Source organism: Triticum urartu, chromosome 1 (assembly GCF_003073215.2).
Source record: "Triticum urartu cultivar G1812 chromosome 1, Tu2.1, whole genome shotgun sequence".
NCBI classification, from domain to species: domain Eukaryota; kingdom Viridiplantae; phylum Streptophyta; class Magnoliopsida; order Poales; family Poaceae; genus Triticum; species Triticum urartu.
The window spans coordinates 545,287,287-545,293,915 of record NC_053022.1 but is presented as its reverse complement, the minus strand read 5'-3'; positions in this window follow the sequence as shown (position 1 = coordinate 545,293,915).

Below are 6,629 nucleotides of genomic sequence, written 5' to 3'. Positions count from 1 at the left end.
CTTTCGTAGTTCTTTTTCTTTTATGTTGAGTCATAGGAACCACCGTACTGTTAAGTGGGGTCCAGGAGAACCAGTCAGAATGACTGAAGTGATGCCTAAACCAAAAACCTATGTCTTCGAGTGAAGACAATGAGAGCGAATCTTGTCCAGAGCCGGACAAGTCAGCTTTGCTTGTAGCCCAAGTAAAGTTGCCGAGAGTTTGAAATCTGACCGTTGAGACACGTGTCAGTTCCTTAGTGACCCAGGGTCATTTCGGACAAATCAGGTCGGGTTGCCAAGTGGCTATAAATAGCCCACCCCCTACAACCATAAACTGGTTGGCTGCTCAGATTTCAGTGCACGGCTTTTGTCGTTTGAGAGCAACCCACCTCGAAGCCTTTGAGAGAAAATTCCTAGCGAGGAGAAAAGCCCTAACCACCCAGAGCCAGAGAACATTGGGCATCACTTAAGTCTTCTTGTCTGTGTGATCTGAAGACTTATTACACTTGAGGACTGTGAATCCTCCAGACGGTTAGGCGTCGCGTTCAGAGCATCCAAGAGACATTGTGGATTGCCAGTGAACGAAGTCTGTGAAGGTTTGGGAGTCTACCTTGAAGACTTACCAGAGTGATTGGGCGAGGACTAAGTGACCTTAGCTCAAAGGAGAATACGGTGAGGACTTGGTGTCCTGAGCTGCGTGTTCAGGACTGGGTGTCCGGGACTGTGTGTCCTAAGGTTTAAATACCTAGCCGCTCCAACCAGACGTACAGTTGTCACAGCAACTGGAACTGGTCCAACACATCATTGTCTTCAACGAGTCACGGGTTTCATCTTCACTTCCTTTTTCTTACTGTTACTCATTGTGAAGCCATTGCATGCTTGCTCTATCTTTTGTCTTCACAACGTGAATGTATGATCTGTTTGGCTTCATAAATTCTTCCCACCTGATCCTTATTACACTTCAGCTGTTTGTCATTGCGCTTTCACTTTATTGAATACTTGACTATGGCTGGCCTAGTGTAATCTAACTTCCGCTGCATAGTAATAGGCATAATCTTCGCTGTTTGTCTTCATAACTCCCACGTTTTGAAGACTTTCATAAAAATCGCCTATTCACCCCCCCTCTAGTCGATATAACGCACTTTCAAACGCTCCTCTCATCAGGAGAGGGCAATCTCCATCAACATCTTCATCAGCACCATCTCATCTCAAAACCCTAGTTCATCTCTTGTATCCAATTCTTGTCTCCAAGTCCGGGATTGGTGCTAGTAGGTTGCCAGTAGTGTTAATTACTCCTTGTAGTTGATGCTAGTTGGTTTAATTGGTGGAAGATCAGATGTTCAGATCCTTTATGCATATTATTACCCCTCTGATTATGAACATGAATATGCTTTGTGAGTAGTTACGTTTGTTCCTGAGGACAAGGGAGAAGTCTTGCTATTAGTAGTCATGTGAATTTGGTATTCGTTCGATATTTTGATGAGATGTATGTTGCCTAGCCTCTAGTGGTGTTATGTGAACGTCGACTACATAACACTTCACCATTATTTGGGCCTAGAAGAAGGCATTGGGAAGTAATAAGTATATGATGGGTTGCTAGAGTGACAGAAGCTTAAACCCTAGTTTATGCGTTGCTTCGTAAGGGGCTGATTTGGATCCATATGTTTCATGCTATGGTTAGGTTTACCTTAATACTTTTGTTGTAGTTGCGGATGCTTGAAATAGAGGTTAATCATAAGTGGGATGCTTGTTCAAGTAAGAACAGCACCCAAGCACCGGTCCACCCACATGTCAAATTATCAAAGTACCGAACACGAATCATATGAACGTGATGAAAACTAGCTTGACGATATTCCCATGTGTCCTCGGGAGCGCTTTTCCTTATATAAGAGTTTGTCCAGGCTTGTCCTTTGCTACAAAAAGGATTGGGCCACCTTGCTGCACTTTATTTACTTTTGTTACTTGTTGCTCGTTACAAATTATCTTATGACAAAACTATCTGTTACCACTTATTTCAGTACTTGCAGAGAATACCATACTAAAAACCGCTTATCATTTCCTTGTGCTCCTCGTTGGGTTCGACACTCTTACTTATCGAAAGGACTATGATAGATCCCCTATACTTGTGGGTCATCAAGACTCTTTTCTGGTGCCGTTGCCGGGGAGTGAAGCGCCTTTGGTAGGTGGAATTTGGTAAGGAAGAATTTATATAGTGTGCTGAAATTTACTGTCACTTGTTACTATGGAAAGTAATCCTCTGAGGGGCTTGTTCGGGGTATCTTCACCCTGACCAGTAGAGCAAAGAGTTGCTCCTCAACCTACTGAACCTATTGAAAATGAAATTCCTTATGAGTATCCTTCGGGTATGATAGAAAAACTGCTAGCTAATCCTTTTACAGGAGATGGAACAAAGCATCCTGATGAACACCTAATATATGTGGATGAAGTTTGCGGATTATTTAAGCTTGCAGGTATACCCGATGATGTTTCTAAGAAGAAGGTCTTCCCTTTATATTTGAAGGGAGACGCATTGACATGGTATAGGCTATGTGATGATACGAGATCATGGAACTATAGAAGATTGAAATTGGAATTTCATCAGAAGTATTACCCTATGCATCTTGTTCATCGTGACTGCAATTATATATATATAATTTTTGGCCTCGCGAAGGAGAAAGCATCGCTCAAGCTTGGGGAGGCTTAAATCAATGTTATATTCATGCCCCAATCATGAGCTCCCAAGAGAAACAATTCTTCAAAAAATTTATGCCCGGCTTTCTGAAAATAATCGCACCATGCTCGATACTTCTTGTGTTGTCTCTTTTATGATGAAGTCTATTGGATTTAGATGGGATTTATTGCATAGAATTAAACGCAACTCTGAAGATTGGGATCTCGACGAAGGTAAGGAGTCAGGTATGACACCTAAGTTTGATTGTGTTAAATCTTTTATGGATACCGATATTTTCCGTAAGTTTAGCACTAAATATGGACTTGATTATGAGATAGTAGCTTCTTTCTGTGAATCTTTTGCTACTTATGTTGATCCCCCTAAGGAGAAGTGGTTTAAATATCATCCTCCCATAGAAGTAAAAGTAGCTGCACCTATTAAAGTTGAAGAAAAGACTGTCACTTATAATGATCCTATTGTTCCTACTTGTTATGTTGAGAAACCACCTTTCCCTGTTAGGATAAAGGATCATGCTAAAGCTTCAACTGTGGTTCGTAAAAGTAATATTAAAACATATACGCCTCCTGAGCAAGTTAAAGTTGAACCTAATATTGCTATTGTTAAAGATCTCTTGTCTGATATAGATGGGCATGTTATTTACTTCTGTAATGAAACTGCTAGAATTGCTAAACCCCGTGATACAGATAAAACCTAGACCTGTGGTAGGCATGCCTGTTATTTCTCTTAAAATAGGAGATCATTGTTATCATGGCTTATGTGATATGGGTGCTAGTGCTAGTGCAATACCTATTGACTTATACAAAGAAATTATGCATGACATTGCACCTGTTGAGTTAGAAGAAATTGATGTCACTATTAAACTTGCTAATAGAGATACTATTTCACCAATGGGAATTGTTAGAGATGTTGAAGTCTTGTGTGGGAAAACTAAATATCCTACTAATTTTCTTGTTCTTGGTTCCCCACAAGATAACTTTTGTCCCATTATATTGGTAGACCCTTCTTGAATACTATTAATGCTACCATAGATTGCATAAGGGATGTTGTTACTGTCGGCCTAGATGATATGACTCATGAGTTTAATTTCTCTAAATTTAGTAAACAACACCGTGAAGAAGAATTGCCTAGTAAGGATGAAATTATTGGTCTTGCTTCTATTGCCGTACCTCCTAGTGATCCTTTAGAACAATATTTGCTAGACCATGAGAATGATATGTTTATGAATGAAAGAAGGGAAATAGATGAAGTATTCTTTAAACAGGAACCTATTCTGAAACACAATTTGCCTGTTGAAATCCCAGGGGATCCCCCCTACCTAAGGGTGATCCCGTGTTTGAGCTTAAACCGTTGCCTGATAATCTTAAATATGCTTATCTTCATGAAAAGAAGATATATCCTGTTATTATTAGTGCTAACCTTTCAGAGCATGAAGAAGAAAGATTATTGAAAACTCTGAAGAAGCACCGTGCTGCTATTGGATATACTCTTGATGATCTTAAGGGCATTAGTCCCACTCTGTGTCAACATAAAATAAATTTGGAAGCAGATGCCAAACCAGTTTGTGATCCTCAACGACATCTGAATCCTAAAATGAAAGAAGTGGTAAGAAAAAGAAATACTAAAACTTCTGGAGGCAGGTATAATTTATCCCATTGCTGATAGTCAGTGGGTAAGTCCTATTCATTGTGTCCCTAAGAAGGGAGGTATTACTGTTGTTCCTAATGATAAAGATGAATTGATTCCACAGAGAATTATTACAGGTTATAGGATGGTAATTGATTTCCGCAAATTAAATAAGGCTACTAAGAAAGATCATTACCCCTTACCTTTTATCGATAAAATGCTAGAAAGATTATGCAAACATACACATTACTGCTTTCTAGATGATTATTCTAGTTTCTCTCAAATACCTGTGTCGGCTAAAGATCAATCAAAGACTACTTTTACATGCCCTTTTGGTACTTTTGCTTATAGACGTATGCCTTTTGGTTTATGTAATGCACCTGCTACCTTTCAAAGATGCATGATGGCTATATTCTCTGACTTTTGTGAAAAGATTTGTGAGGTTTTCATGGACGACTTTTCCGTCTATGGATCTTATTTTGATGATTTCTTGAGCAATCTTGATCGAGTTTTGCAGAGATGTGAAGAAACTAATCTTGTCTTGAATTGGGAAAAGTGCCACTTTATGGTTAATGAAGGTATTGTCTTGGGGCATAAAGTTTCTGAAAGAGGTATTGAAGTTGACAAAGCCAAGGTTGATGCTATTGAAAAGATGTCGTGTCCCAAGGACATCAAAGGTATAAGAAGTTTCCTTGGTCACACTGGATTTTATAGGAGGTTCATTAAGGACTTCTCAAAAATTTCTCGGCCTCTGACTAATTTATTACAAAAAGATATACCATTTGTCTTTGATGATGATTGTGTAGAAGCATTTGAAATACTTAAGAAAGCATTAGTCTCTGCACCTATTGTTCAGCCACCTGATTGGAATTTACCCTTTGAAATTATGTGTGATGCTAGCGATTATGCCGTAGGTGCTGTTCTAGGGCAAAGAGTTGATAAGAAATTAAATGTTATCCATTATGCTAGTAAGACTCTAGACAATGCTCAAAGAAATTATGCTACTACTGAAAAGGAACTTTTAGCAGTTGTATTTGCTTGTGATAAGTTCAGACCTTATATTGTTGATTCTAAAGTAACCATCCACACTGATCATGCTGCTATTAAATATCTTATGGAGAAGAAAGATGCTAAACCTAGACTTATTAGATGGGTTCTCTTGCTACAAGAATTTGATTTTCATATTGTTGATAGAAGAGGAGCTGAGAACCCCGTTGCAGACAACTTATCTAGGTTAGAGAATGTCCTTGATGACCCACTACCTATTGATGATAGCTTTACTGATGAACAATTAAATGTCATAAGTACTTCTCGTAGTACTCCTTGGTATGTTGATTATGCTAATTACATTGTTGCTAAATTCATACCACCTAACTTCACATACCAACAAAAGAAAAAGTTCTTCTATGATTTGAGACATTACTTTTGGGATGACCCACATCTTTATAAAGAAGGAGTAGATGGTGTTATTAGACGTTGTGTACCTGAGCATGAATAGGAACAGACCCTACGCAAGTGCCACTCCGAAACTTATGGAGGACAGCACGTGGGAGATAGAACTGCACATAAGGTATTGCAATCCGGTTTTTATTGGCCTACTCTCTTCAAGGATACCCGTAAGTTTGTCCTATCTTGTGATGAATGTCAAAGAATTGGTAATATTAGTAGACGTCAAGAAATGCCTATGAATTATTCACTTGTTATTGAACCGTTTGATGTTTGGGGCTTTGATTATATGGGACCTTTTCCTGCCTCTAATGGATATACACATATTTTAGTTGCTGTTGATTACGTTACTAAGTGGGTAGAAGCTATTCCAACTAGTAATGCTGATCATAACACTTCTATTAAAATGCTTAAAAAAGTTATTTTTCCGAGGTTTGGAGTTCCTAGATATTTAATGACTGATGGTCGTTCACATTTTATTCATGGTGCTTTCCATAAAATGCTTGCTAAATATGACGCCAATCATAGAATTGCATCTCCGTATCACCCACAGTCTAGTGGTCAAGTAGAATTGAGTAATAGAGAACTCAAATTAAGTTTGCAAAAGACTGTCAATAGGTCTAGAAAGAATTGGTCCAAGAAACTTGATGATGCATTATGGGCCTATAGAACTGCGTATAAAAATCCTATGGGTATGTCTCCGTATAAAATGGTATATGGAAAAGCATGTCACTTACCTCTCGAACTAGAACATAAGGCATATTGGGCTATTAAAGAGCTCAACTATGATTTCAAACTTGCCGGTGAAAAGAGGTTATTTGATATTAGCTCACTTGATGAATGGAGAACCCAAGCTTATGAAAATGCCAAGTTGTTTAAAGAAAAGGTT